Source organism: Dipodomys spectabilis, unplaced genomic scaffold, assembly GCF_019054845.1.
Source record: "Dipodomys spectabilis isolate Male_0828 unplaced genomic scaffold, ASM1905484v1 ptg000273l, whole genome shotgun sequence".
Taxonomy (NCBI): Eukaryota; Metazoa; Chordata; class Mammalia; order Rodentia; family Heteromyidae; genus Dipodomys; species Dipodomys spectabilis.
In genome coordinates, this window is record NW_024870950.1 from 6,599,047 (window position 1) to 6,613,846 (window position 14,800).

At 42.9% G+C, this 14,800-nt stretch overlaps 1 non-coding gene across 1 annotated transcript; it reads left to right on the top strand.

The window, feature by feature from the left end:
- Positions 1-14,282: 14,282 nt before the first annotated feature.
- Positions 14,283-14,420, top strand: LOC122126282. Its single transcript, XR_006150873.1, has one exon. It is a non-coding gene; the product is annotated as a small nucleolar RNA SNORA43 (small nucleolar RNA).
- The last annotated feature ends 380 nt before the right edge of the window (positions 14,421-14,800 follow it).

Here is a 14,800-nt window from a genome sequence, read left to right on the forward strand (position 1 = left end):
TATTCCCTCATAGAATGTCTAAGAAGGGAAAACAGCGGAAGGAATGAAATGTGAATTGGACGTGTCTACCGAGTGTGAATTGGATTCAAGACAAAATATTGTGAGTTGCTAATAGGGTCAGTCTAAGTACACTTGCGGAAATAATCTCTTGGATATGCAAATAGTCTGAGAACTACACTGTCAAATGTCTATTGTATCCTCCTATCTATGTGCTGGCAGAACAGCTGCACGGTAGAACAAATGAGAAAAGAACATGAATTAAAAAAAAAAATATAAAGTCATCCTAAACTAATACTGTGAATAGTAATTGTTTTGTTGTCAGAGTTTAGCAATTTAAAAAAAAATAATTTTGTCACATACCAGACAACCAGATTCTTAACTCAGCGGTATTTACAAATACTAAGAAATGGCCTTCATGGATCTGGTCCTCAAGCAGTAACAGATGTGGATAGAGGGAAGGGGAGAGGAAGCAGGGGCAGGTCACGTGATCAGTTTGACTTGGGGACAGCATTGCTCTGCCATAACCTTGGTATTATCCCAACAGAACTCCCATTTCTGCCTACCCTGGGCCCTCTCTGTGGAATTCCTGGGAACCCTGTCTCAAGATACAGTTCCATGTCTATTCTTTCACTGTAATAGCCAGCCTGTTTCCAGTGGGGATAGGGGAATAAGGAGAGGAGAATTCATATGAAGAGAGCCTGGAGAGAAGCAATTTCCCTGATCCCATGATTCAACTATTCACTAAAGCGAACAGCAAAGCTGGACACTGACAGCTCGCATGTGTACTCTTAGCTACTTAGGAAGCTGTGATTGAGAGGAATGTGGTTTGAGGCCAGTCTGGGTATACACACGAGAGACTTCAATCACTGGCTGAGTGTGGTAAAACGTACCTATCATCTCAGGGAGGCTGAGATCAAGAGAATCACAGTTCCAGGTTAGCCCAGCAGAAAAGTTCATGATCCTCCATCTCAGTAGAAAGAAGCTGGGCCTGCTGGCCTATACCTGTTGTTCTAACTGTGGTTAGGAAGCCTTATATAATCGAGTCAGAGTCCAGGCACATGCCTAGACAAAAAGTGAGATCTTATCTTAAAAAAAAGGAACCCCCCCCCCCCAGACAACAGCAAAAACAGGGCAGGAAGCATGGCCCAGCACCTGACTTGCAAGGTAAAGGCTCTGAGTTCAAGCCCTGGTACTAACCAAAAAGTAAAAAACAAAACAAAAAAACCCCTCAGTATTACTAAAAGGATTAATAAATAAATAAACCAATTGATTTTTTGCTAGTTTCTTTTCCTTATTTCTCAGAGTTGAGCAAGCAAGCAAAGAAATAACGAATCAAGTGGAGAGGGATAGCAGTAGATGGATGACCACACTATACTACTTGCATTCTAAAGCAATCCATAACCCACGGAGCTATTAAAAAAAAAAGTTATCAACAAATCAACATCAGCCACTAGCTAATCAAAAGTCAACATAATCAAACTTAATCACTGGGGGCCTTTTCTTCCCCATCATTGGGCCTGGCCTCTGCTGGACTGAATTAACTTTGGCAGAATTTGATTCTCAGAAATACTAGGCAGTGGCAGGTACAAGAGCTCTTTATCCCACTTAAACCAGAATGCACCCTTCCCCCAAGACTTTTCTGGTTTATAGGTTGGAATTCAATTCCCCAAATTTGAAAGTACGAAACCCCAAAAAGCCAGGTTCCCGTGACTCAGGCCTGTAATCCTACCTACTGAAGAGACCGAGATCTGAGGATTGAAGTTTGAAGCCAGCTGGGGCAAGAAAGTCTATGAGACTCTTATCTCTGAATAACCACCGGAAAACTGGAAGTGGAGCTGTGGCTCAAAGTGGTAGAGCACTAGCCTTGATCAAAAGACCTCAGGGACAGTGCCCAGGTCCTGACTTCAACCCCCACTACTGACCAAAATCAATCAATCAATCAATCAATCAATCTTCCCTGGCTGGGAATCTGTTCTCTAGGTACAACCCATCCCACTGCCACAGAAAGCTGCAGTTTCTTTCAAAGTCAATTTAATTTTCATATCGACTGCTTCCGGACTTCCTTATTTGTCTTTAGTGAAGAACGCCACTAGCTCTACAGCCCTCAGGCCTCAAACCTCAGTCCTCTTCACCTACCCCTTGCTAGCTGGGGAGCTGATTCCTTAGCAAGGTTCTTCCCTCTCTACTTTCACAACTCTAGATTAAGATGTTGAGATTATTCAGGTCATCTCTCCCTGGAATACTGCTTCTTTAGCCTCTCACTCCAGGGGTCAGTTGTCTGTCTGTCTGTTTCTCTTAAGGACTGCTTTTCTCTGTTTTAGAATCTATCTATGCTTAACATTGCATATACCTTGTATAACATTGCTCCTTTGAAAAGTACTTGTTGAACAGGTGAATTTCTTTTTTTTCGTAATAAGAACCATTTATTGAGTACTTTTTATATATTCTCACAAGCAGTACTGAGATATAAGCATGATCGGTCTTTTTCTACAAGCTGAGGTTCAAAGATGTTAAAGTTAACCAACTAATGTAGTATGTGGAGCAGGGTATAGGTTTTGAATTCAGATTAGTTTGATTCTCAAGTCTGTATTCTGATGCAGCAATGGTCTGAATATTTGTGTCTCCAAATTCTTTTTTAAATATTTTTTTTTAATTGTAAAAATACTGTACAGAGGGGTTACAATTACATGAGTAAGTAATGAGCACATTTCCTATTGAGCATTGTTACCTCCTCCTTTGTTTTTCCCCTACCATCTATTCCCTCCCCCTCCTCCCCAATTCTTCTCCCCACCCCAAGTTGTAAAGTTTGTTTTCAACATAGTGTCTTCTTGTACATCTCATTGTTAGAATTGGTCAACCTGTATCCTTATTTCAGCATTTTGTTATTTCCCTTCCCCTCCCTAAATTAGAAAAATATATATAGACGATGCAGGGCACCAACAAGGTAAATTTCTTAATCAGGGGCCAACTATGACCAGTGGCAATGCTGTTATTTTTCTACCCTTGAAACAATTTCACCATCTCTTCTTGGTGTTTCTGCATTTCACTTTACCTGCTTTTGCTAACACAAAGGCAAATCAACAAAAACAACAATAAAAAAACAACAAAACAAAAACAACACAGGATTGAAGTCAGAACCTGAGCTCTATCACCTTTTTTTTTTTTTTTCCCCTTTTTGTCTTTCAGTCGTGGGGCTGGAGCTTGAACTCAGTGCCTGGGTGCTGTCCCTGAATGCTTTTGCTCAAAGTTAGAGTTCTACCACTTGGAGCCATAGCACCACTTCCAGGTTTGTTTGTTTGTTTTGGTGTTTTATTAGAGCCAGGAGCCTCATGGACTTTCCTGCCTGGGCTGGCTTTGAATGGCAATCCTCAGCTCTCTGCCTCCTGAGTAGCTAGGATTATAGGTGTCAGCTACCAGCGCCCAGCAAACTCAATCAATTTCTGGGAGATCTTGGACATGTTCCTGACCTCCTAAGCCTCATTATCACTTTCTGTAAATGGAAGAGTAATTATATCCGCTGTCTCCTAGGTTATCCCAAAGGTCAGGAGAGAAAAATGCATATAGATACTTAAGATGGTTCCTACTATGTGTTAGGTGCTTAATAATTTGTAGCCATCAGGAGCTGGTGGTCCTTTATGTCCATCTTTGTCAAGCTCTCCCCTGATTCCAGTTCTACTAGATGTGGTTTACAATCTTGGGCAAAGAGTGTCTCCAGTCCCCTCCACTATTTCCCAGCATTACACCTGACCCCCACCGCCCTCTACCACCAGATTCTTCCTCCTCCTTCCTCCAGGCCTGTGTTCTCAGACCTCCAGGCCTGCTCTAGTCCCAGGAACATCTCCTCCCCTTGGCGTGCCACACACAGATCCTGCAGAGACCTCACCATGTCCTTGTCCATGTTCCTACTGCTCTATGAACCTCCCTCTGAGAAACACTTGTCATATTGTATTACAGTTCATTTGTTTGTGTATCCGAACTCCTCTGTGAGTCCCGAGAACTCTGCAGGGAGGGCATATTGTTTCATGCCACTCTTTCTGTCCCAATCCCAGGGCCTGGAAAATTCTAAGAAGTTCAATGAATGTTTTCTGAGTTTTGTCAAATAACACATTTATGCGTAAGACCTCTGCACAGATACGTTTTACACAGATGATCTGGAAATTAGGGGAAATATGGTCATCTGAGCAAATCCTTCAGGGGAAGGAGTAAGAATATTTTCTTTTTAAAGAGATCTGGAGGAGAACTTTCCAATTTAGGGCAGGTTGGGCTCCTGGTTCTCAGGCAAAGCTCTGTAAGGGAAAAATGACAGACCTCTAGAGAAAAATCTCTTTCTGGGCCTCAGGTGTAGAGTCTGTGTCCTCTTCACCTGGCTAACTTCCCATGCGCAGCTCAAAGGTCACTGTTCATCTCTGCCCTTCTGTTCCTCCACGTGTTTGCCTTCATCATCATATGGTTGAGTGATCAAATACAAATCTCTCCCTCACCTGACCATGAACTTCCTGAAGGCAGGCAACCTGTCAAATTGTCATCAGATCATTCCGGGAGCAGAGGAGATGATGCAAATGTCCTCAGAAGGAATAGACTTGTAAACCAGCCATTTCTTGCGCTCAATGACGTAAACTCTTACTCAAATATATCTTTGGGCACTTGGATTTTAGACAGTCTTTGTTGTTATTAATAATAAAAAAATAACTTCCATGATTTTCCGGGTCAATTTTTTTTTTTTATTTTCATGACCTTCAAGATGTATATGATTGATACTCCTTTAGATCAAGCCTTCTCATTCCTTCTGTTTGTATTCCCCCTCAGTGCTTTTGCACTTACAATATGCTATCCTTGGAGTGGCAATTCCAAAGCCAAGAAATCCTCTCATCATTTGAAACTTCATTCCAGTGTTGCTGGGGAACCTCTAGTCTCCTCATTCCCATGAGGTTTTCCTCTTAGCTCTCTGAGCTCTCAAGACAGGCAGCCCCTTTTCCTGGTGCGCCAATAGTTTCTGCCCATTTCCCTCAATTATCACAAGCTCAAAGATACTATCTTCCCCAACCCCGATCCCAACTTGTTAGTGCTAGGGGAGCTGGATTTAATTATATATTCGGGATCTGTAAATTTTAACATTCAATTATTTAATTGATTAATTAATCTGCACCAGTCCTGGGGCTTGAACTCCCTGATTTTCTCTGTGTTCGGGCTACCACTTGAGACATAGCTCTACTTCTGGCTTTCTGGATAGCAGCTCACAGACTTTCCTGCCCGGGCTGGCTTTAAACCATGATCCTCAGCTCTCATACTCCTGAATAGCTAGGATTTACAGGCCCTGGTTACTTTTTTATTTTAATTAATTAATTAGTTAGTTATTAGTGCTTGTATTGGGGCTTGAACTCACAGCCTGGTTGTTGTCACTTAATGTTTTGGTTTTACTTTTTGCTCAATGCTGGTGTTCTACCACTTGAGCCACAGTTTTCCTTTCAGCTTTTTGGTAGATTATTGGAGATAAGAGTCTTACAGTCTTTGATTTGAACTGTGATCCTTTAATCTCAGCCCCCTGAGTAGCTAATATTACAGGTGTGTGCCACCTGTGCCCTGCTAACATTTATTTATTTATTTTTAATTTAATAAAGTTGAAACTCTTGTACCCATTCTCCAAATGCACACTTGATTTTGTGCAGAATCTTTTTTATTTCAGGACTTTTGTTTTAGAAGGATAAGAAACCAGTGCTAAGCAAGTTGGGAATGTGCAACCTCTCCCTCTGTTGAGACAAATGCTCTTCAAAGGACATAAAAGGTTGAATCTTGAGATGGTTGGCATGTCCTTGTCCAATTTTCCTGCCTTTATTGTGCTCTGGGGTCCGGTTAAATCAGTTGCTCCATTTGCCATGACATTTGCAGCTCGTTTTATGCAAGATGCACGAGTCTTGTGCAAGAATAAGAAGAGAGGCTCTTGCAATCGATTCTGTACAAGTTGGAAACACACACAAAAAAGTGGGGGCCAATTTGGCCTGGGAAGATGTGACTTGGTCTCCTGGTCCTCATCTGTCGTCATGGGGACCCTGCCTTGGAAATTTTAAGTAATCCAAACGATCCATCGACAGCAATGCCGGTTGGTGGGTTCAGATCCAAAGGCGTTCTCCTGTGATGGTTATGTAACTGTACACGCAGGGACTCTGTGGAGTTGAGGACCTCATGGCTCTATTATCAGGGCCTATTAAGTTTTGCTGATGGATGAGACTAACTTTCCATCCCACTGTTGGCAGGTGAATTGAATAACTCAAGAGTGAGTTATTTAAGTATTATTTCCAAATTAAATTGTATTTAATTCCCTATACTTGCACACAGCCTTATTTGAAAGGAAAAGGCATCTGAGGAGCTTCAGAAGGAAAAGGAAGTCCACATTTGATGTTTGAATGTAACCCCTCGGGGCTGGAGGCATGACTCATTGGTAGAAGACACAGGCCCTGAGTTCAAACCCCAGTACTGCCCTCCCCCCTTTAAAGTCAATAAATGTAAGATCTTTATGCTCAATCAAAAGATATTGCATCTGCCTATTATGCATTAGCGTTTCCCTTCCCTGAGTCATGCAACAAGGCTGATTGCTTCTCTATAGAGCCCTAATCTAATCTTAAGGCCTTCCCTCACCTCCCGGCCCCCATAGTGCCAGCATCTTAAATTCAGAGCCATGCAGATTTATGTTTGAACCCCTTGCACTCAGCACAGCTTTTAATTGGGGTTCATGCTAGTGAAGGAGGTAGAGGAAGAAGGATGTTCATTTTGAGGTAAACTGAGTTTGGATCCCCCTCCTCCCCGGATTCCCTTTCTAAACTCATCCTTCAGTATCCCACGCCAGCCTCCAGCCAGCCTCCCTGGCTCTCTCCACTCCGTCAGACCCTTCTAAAGCACTGAGTAACTCTGGCCTTCTCCGCTGTGGTTATGATAGGGTTAAAGCTGAGGTTTCTAATCACTCCCAGGAGGTCTTATTACCTGTTGATTAGGACCTTTTGGGATCAGCATCAAACCGACAACAATAATAAACACTCACTTCATTGGAACTCAGTAATGACCTGCCTGCCTTACAGGCCTGCTGGCCTCAGGGAGGGGCCCTGGCTATTATATGGGCTGCTCGTGTAAGGGGGACGACTCCCAAAGACAGGTAGTGTGGGCTCAGAGAGGCTGCTCATGAGCTGATGGGCACTGGTTGGGGATTTTTGGCTGGCCACTGGCACTTTTGTAGTTATGGGGTGGGACGTCTCCACAGCCAGCCCGAGGACTCAAGAGATGGAGCTGGGTGGTCTGTCCACAGGATGTGAGGAATTTCTGGAGAACGTTCTGGTAATCGTTTTGGGTATATTTTTTTCCCCCAAGCCTTTTTCTCTGTCTATATATGTGTGTGCATGAATGTGGGAATATATATGTATGTGTGTTTCAGTGATTTTTTTTTAAAATTACAAAATGCAATTCTATTACAGATACTTCTCAGTTCATGACAGGACTATAAACCGGTAAACCCACTGTAAACAGCAACTACGGTAGGATGAAAATACATTTGATATACTGAACTTCTTGGGTTAGCCTGTTTTTTTTTGTCATGGAGACAGAGTCTTGCTATGTAGCCTGAGTTGGCTTTGAACCTGTGATCCTTCTGCCTCAGCCTCCTGGGATTATAGGTATGTGTCACTGTGCCGCCGTGCCACCCAGACTGGCTTCTTAGTCTGTCTCAGAACACTCACATGAGTCTGCCTAATTTATAACAAAGTGTTGAATATCTCATGCAAATGATTGAATATTGAACCAAAAGCGAAAAATCAGAATGGTTGTGGGGGCCTGTGTTTGCACTACTATAAAGTAAAAAAAAAAATCGTTAGGTTGAGTCATCTTTAAGTCACAGGGGATAGCTGTCAGCATTTTCTTCTGCAAACTCTTCTTTTTCTTCCACCTGACAATCGATCCTGGACATCTTTGCATGTAGGTGAATATTTATCTCGATCTGTTAAAGAGCTTTATGGTAATCCAGAATCAGAACAAGGGAAAATACATTTAACCACCTTCCTTTGTTGAAGATTTGAACATCTCCACTTTCTTGCTATTACAAATAAAGCTGCAGTGAATCTCCTTATTAATTTTTTTTGCATGCTTATGCAAGTATTTCTGTGGGGAGAATACTTTCACAAAGGTTGTGCCAGTCAAGTATGGTGGCTCACGCCTGTAATCCTAGCTACTCAGGAGGCTGAGATCTGAGGACCAAGGGTCAAAGCAGGCCCAGGCAGGAAAGTCTGTGACACTCTAGCCACTAATTAACTACTTAAAAGCTTGAAACAGAGCTGTGGCTCAAGTGATAGAGTGCTAGTCTTGAGTGAAAAAGCTTAGGGCACTGCACCCAGTCCCTAGGTTTGAGCCCCAGCACAGACACCAAAATAAAAAAGGGACTTCATGACACTCACTTGCAGCCAATGGCTGCTCATTCTGCCATGTGCCTGTTATCTCAACTGTAGGAGGAAGCACAGGGAAACACAAACAGGAGGACTGTAGTTCAGGTCAGCCTGAGTATAAAGTGGGATCTTACCTGGAAAATAACCAACACACAAAGGGACCGGAGGCATAAATCAAGAGGTCCAGTGCTGCATAGCAAACATGAGCTGCTGAGTTTGATTCCCCAGTTCTACCACCCCCCCCCCCAGAGGTTATGCCTATTTATAGACCAAAGAATAACACGAGTATGCGCTTTCCTTGGCCACCGGATAATATAATTTGATTTTTAGTTGTGTGTGTGTGTGTGTGTTGCTAAAGATTGAACTCAGGGTTTACTATATGCTAGACAAGTGCTCTGCCACTGAGCTAGACTTCTAGTTCTAGTATAATTTTACTTACTTTCTGTTTTTTGTTTTTCTGTTTTTTTTTCCCCTGTCTTGGGGCTTGAACCCTGGGTGTGGGTATTGTCTCTGAGCTTCAGTTTGCTCAAGGCTAGCACTCTACCACTAGAGCCAAAGGCTTTTTCTGTGATTAATTGGAGATAAGAGTCTCACAGACTTTCCTGCCTAAGTTGGCTTTGAACCTCAATCCTCAGATCTCTACCTCCTGAGTAGCTAGGATTACAGTGAGCCACTGACATCCAGCTTTACTTCTGCTAATTTTTTTTTGGATCCAGTCGTGGGGCCTGAACTCTGGGCCTGGGCGCTGTCCCTCAGCTCTTAAGCTCAAGGCTAGCGCTCTACCACTTGAGCCACAGCGCCACTTCCGGCTTTTTTCTTATGTGGTGCTGAGGAATCGAACCCAGGGCCTCAAGCATGCAAGGCAAGCGCTCTACCACTGAGCCACCTTCCCAGTCCCACTTCTGCTAATTTAATAAAGGATACTTCCTTTATATTTGAATTAGAATTTTCTCACCATTGCATTACATTCATTATGTAATATAATTCAAAAAAATATAATTCAAACTCAGAGGAAAAAAATATGAGAATAGACTGAAAACTTCCACTATACTTTTCCTATAGGCTCACCTCATGTTTTGTCCCATTAGTTTATTATCATATTCTGTGTGTGTGTGTGTAGCTATGCTCTCCAACATATTAGCTTCTAGTCATGTGTAGCTAGTACACAAAGGCAGAATGAAATGAATTATCCAATTCCTTAGCTATGTCCACCATATTTCAACTGCCTGGTAGTCCTATGTGGTTGATGCTGCTATATTATCAGAACAGATGCAGAACATTTCCATCAGGACCGGAAGTTCCACTGGACAAGTCTGAGTTACACAGGGGTAGAGTTTAAGAGTCCGTTGGAGAGGCTGTGTTCATGTACACCTGAATGCTTCAATGTTCATTTCCTAGAATATTCTCTGACAAATCCCTAGTGTAATGAACAAAACCACGGTACTATCAAATCTACTGATTATCTCTGAGTTGTATCAAATACATCAAAACATCACGTTATAGCCGTTAGTTTTCCTACTTGAGGATCCAATCTAGGATCAGAGCTTGTATTTGGTTGTCATGTCTCATTATGATAATTACTCGTATTGCTTTGTGTGTGTGTTGGTTCTGAGGCTTGAACTCAGGGTCTGAGTGCTGTCCTTAAGCTTTTTATTTTTTATGATCAAGGCTAGGACTCTACCTTAGCTGTCCTGAGTCACAGTTCCACTTGTAGCTTTTTGATAGTTGATTGGAGATTAGAATATCACTGACTTTCCTGCCTGGGCTGGCTTCAAACCATGAGCTTCAGGTCTCAGCCTCCTGAGTAGCTAAGGTGACTGATGTGAGCTTCAGGTACCTGGCTATGAGAATTATATTTTAAGAATTAAGAATTTAGGTATGAAGTCTAGACTATTGTCTCTTCTAGAGTGAATAGTACATGTTGCTTATTTGTTTGCTTTAAATTTGTTCAGTATTTGCTGCAGGGCCTAGGATGGTAATCAATGAATGAGGGAAAAAAAAGAATGAATTAATTTTTGTATTTCCCCCATTTCTCTCTAATTAATACCTTCCTTCCTTTCGCCCTGAAATCAAAACAGAAAGGGTTACGTAGAACTATTTTGGAAACATGTTGTCGAGAAGACACCTTAGGAGAGGTGTTATTAATAGGATGGCTGGCGCCATGGTCTTTGGAAGACATTTTGGCAACGTTGAAGATCATTTACAAAAATAAAAAGTATTTGCCCTGGCAATTCCATTTCTTAGGACTTTCACTGGAGAAAGAAATGCATAGTGCACAGCGAGGGAGACATGATGGTAGAAGGGAAGAAATAACTCAACCTTTCATCAGTAGAGGAATGGTTACAACGCATATGGAATAGAATAGTTAAGCTTTAGGGTCTATTTATAATGGTTAACATAATCATCAAACACCTGGTATGTGATCGGGAATGCTAGCAGTTGAGAGGACAAAGAAATGGAAAAAGACAAGTTCTATACTTTCGCTAAGTTTAGTGGGGAGATTCCAGAATACGTCAAAGCAGCTACTGAAAAATGAGCTGGAGCTCTCAGATAATGACCAAAAAAAGCCAACCCCCGACAACATATACTGATACATATGTATATATATGTATATATGTATGTATGTGTATATATGTATGTCTATGTCTATATCTCCCAAAGGCCCTTTAGAGTAGTTTAAACTACTAAAGAAACAAACAACTAAGTTACCACACAATAGCAGGCATGTGTTCTTATGTTTGAGAGGGCAGGATTACTCTCTGTTCATAAGCATGCGAATGAAAATGTGAAAGGCTGCACGATGAATTGGTGTCATCTCTGGAACAAGGTTAGTTTTAGGTGGTGGTCAAGGAGCATTTGTGTTTTATCCTATCTTGTTTGTTCTCTCCCCACCCCCACCCACATCCCATGAGAATGCTTTCATGCATTGCTAGTGAAATTAAAAATACATAAATAAGCACACTAATGGGAGGTCTAACAATCATGCCAACGAAGAGAAAGCAGATACTATTTAAACATTAAAGAATCAAATGCAGTTACTGCGGCATTCCAGAATGAAAATTGACCTGCCGGCTCTTGACAGCCACAGGACCAACCTATATAGAAGTGAATGCATGAAATACTGTGCTTTTATAAATGTCACCTGCCCACCTTGGTTATTTATCCTGACTACACAGACTCTCAGGGAGGATAAAAGGAAATTAATATTCACTGTGTGTCTAACACATTCCAAACATTCTAGAGTCTCCAAGAAACATTGCTGTATTAGTCTAATTGTGGTGCTATAACAAAGTTCCCAAGTCTAGGTAACTTATATTAAACTTAGAACATTCAAAGAGCCAAATTCTGGCACCTTGTTAGCCCTGGTGAGGGAGCTTCTGGTAGATTCTGGGACAACTGCAGGACCACATGTATAAGAGATTATGTGGGGGACAGGAGAGAGAGAGAGAGAGAACTCCACTCCATGAGATCAACAGACCAGCATTCATATTTCTTCCTTCCTTCCTTTTCTTCCTTCCTTCCTTCCTTCCCTCTTTCCTTCCTTCCTTCCTTCTTTCCTTCCTTCCTTCCTTCTTTCCTTCCTTCCTTTCTTTCTGTCTTTCTTTCATTTCCTTCTTTCTTTCTTCCCTTCTTTCTTTTTTGTGGGGCCCTGGGCATTGTCTCTGAGCTCTGTCGCTCAAGGCTAGCACTCTGCCACTTTGAATCACAGCCTCACTTCCAGTTTTCTGGTGGCTAAAAGGAGATAAGAGTCTCATGGACTTTTCCTAATGGGGCTGGCTGCAATCCTCATACCTCATACCTCAGCCTCCTGAGTAGTTAGGATTATAGGCATGAGTGATTAGTACCCCCTGGGCCCAAGCTTTAAATGATTAAACAAATCAGGAGAGATGAAACAAACCAGCACACATTGCAGGGAGGGAGGGAGAGAAAAGAAAGAGGGAGATACAGGAGGGAAAGAAGAGGAGAAGGAATTAGAGAAAGTAAAGGACTGGAAGGACAACCACAAGAGGAGAAGAAAGGCAATAGGAACAAGAAGCCGGAGACAGAGAAGTCGGCAGAAAGACAGGAAGGGAAGAGAAGGGAAGAAGAAAGGCATTTTATACTCTTAGGAAGGTACAATCTTTCACCCTATCCTGAAGGTCAATAAACTGGACTGGGAAATTAAGAACAGGTTCTAATTGAGGGTTAGCAAAAGGCCTGAGGAAGTGTAAAAACTCTGCCAGCTACTATCTAGCTGCCTCCCAGAAATGAAAAATCACAGGCTGTGATATACATGTCCTGCGCCTATCCACACCCATGTCCACATTACAGCTGGGAGAATGAGGCATCATCCAAGACGCTGCTTTAATGTGAGTAATTATAATTAAGCAAGAACCTCCACAGGCTATAATCACATCCACCCACGCTGGGAATGACAGGGAAGAGGCGGAAGCCGAGGGCTGCCAAGAGAGAATGTTCTAGACGAGGCAACAGGAAGTGAAACTAGATATGGATGGGAAGTCTTAGTTCCTACTGATGGGTAGAGTGTGTTCCTTTCTGTATTTCACAGGTAGGAGGAGGTTTTAGTCACAGGATTGTCCCTTGGACGGGGACTCTTACTTTTCTAGAAACTTTCAGGGGAATGGATTTTTGCATACATGCTGCTCATTTTTCTGAGGCTATTCAGTGATTGTGGCTGAAGTACAGTTAGAATTTTGTTAACTAAAGTTGCTTCTTTTTCTTGTGCAAGTCCTGGGACTTGCTTGACCTTACAACCTGTACACTGGTACTAGGCTTTTTTTTTTCCCCCTCAAGGCTGGTGCTTTACCACTGAACCACAGCTCAGTTTTTGGTGGCTAACTGGAACTAAGAACCTTACAGATCTTTCTTTTTCTGCTCAGGGTTGGCTTTGAACCACGATCCTGTGATCTCAGCCTCCTGAGTAGCTAGGATTACAAGCATGAGCCACCAGTGCCTGGCTTAAGGTTATATTTAATATTCTTCATTAATCAACCCTTCATTAATCAACTTTAAACCCTTCATTAATCAACTTTAAAGTTACTGTCAAAAGTTGGGCAGACTCCCTTGGTGACTTTCTTCAAGTTTCTAAACAGCTGACATATTGGATATGACTGGACTGTGTCTAGTCATGGAACTGCTCACAGGCAAAGGTGACCACTGTGTACACCCTGAGGCATCCTAGACCTTTCTGTAATGATTCTAGAAGAGTCTAAATGTACAGAAGCACTGTCAGCTTTTCTTTCCAGGCCTTGCTTATTGGCCATCAATTCGGAACCTGGCATTTCCCAGGGAAACCAAGCCATGGAAGGTCAGTACCAACTGCTAAAGAAACCAGATGCTCTCCTTGGCTGCTCCCCCTCTCCCAATCTCTAAGTCTCCCCACATCCGCATGAAGGAGACCCCTAGTTCTGATCCAGCATCTCCAGATCTACCCCTGCCTCAGGGTTATGGATCCTGGAGTTCATTTATTCATACTTGGCTACCTTTAGTGCCCCCTCTGTCTGGTATGGGTTTCCTTCCACAACGGAATAAGAACATTCCGGCACTGATTCTGCAGCCAGTCCAGTGCTAGATGGCTGACGCCTTTCACGGAGGCTTCACACTCTCAGAAGCCACTGTTACTTGTACTCTTCCAGATGAGGAAACCGAGGCTTTGGAAGATACAACTTGTTGAAGCTGATATCCGCTGCACTGAAGCCAGTGCTCAAATCCAGACTCACATGACCCCAGAAGGCTTGCGCTTACCCTCCCCTCCCTCATTCTGCTTTAGCTCAGTGTTCCAGCAGCCCTGGATGCCGTGTTTCCCTTCAAAAGTCTCTCTGGAAAATGCATACTAATAGGACTGTAGACGGCTCTGCAGACCCAGCCCTGCACCTGCTAGCATCGCAGGTCAGGCTGCTTTGCCGCACCTGTGACACTGGGGGCAAAGAGCAAGTGGTTATTTCTACACTCAGCGTTCACAAGCCAGTGAGTGCCGGGAGGGTGGATAGCCTGACATGTCATAGAGAATGGCCACATGCCAATGTCTTATTCCTGTAATGCTAACTACTCAGAAGACTGCGGTCTAGAAGATTGTGGTTCAAAACTTGCCTGGGTAGAAAAGTCGATGAGATTGCATCTTCAAAATAGGCAGCAAAGCTGGGTGCCGGTGGCTCACGCCCTTAATCCTAACTACTCAGGAGGCTGAGATCTGAGGATTGAGGTTCAAAGCCAGCCCGGGCAGGAAAGTCTGTGAGACTCTTATCTCAAATTAACCACTGAGAAAACCGGAAGTGGAGCTGTGGCTCAAGTGATAGAGCGCTCCCCTTGAACCGAAGAGCTGAGGGACAGCCCAGAGTTCAAGCTCCACAACCGACAACAAACAAACACACAAACAAAAA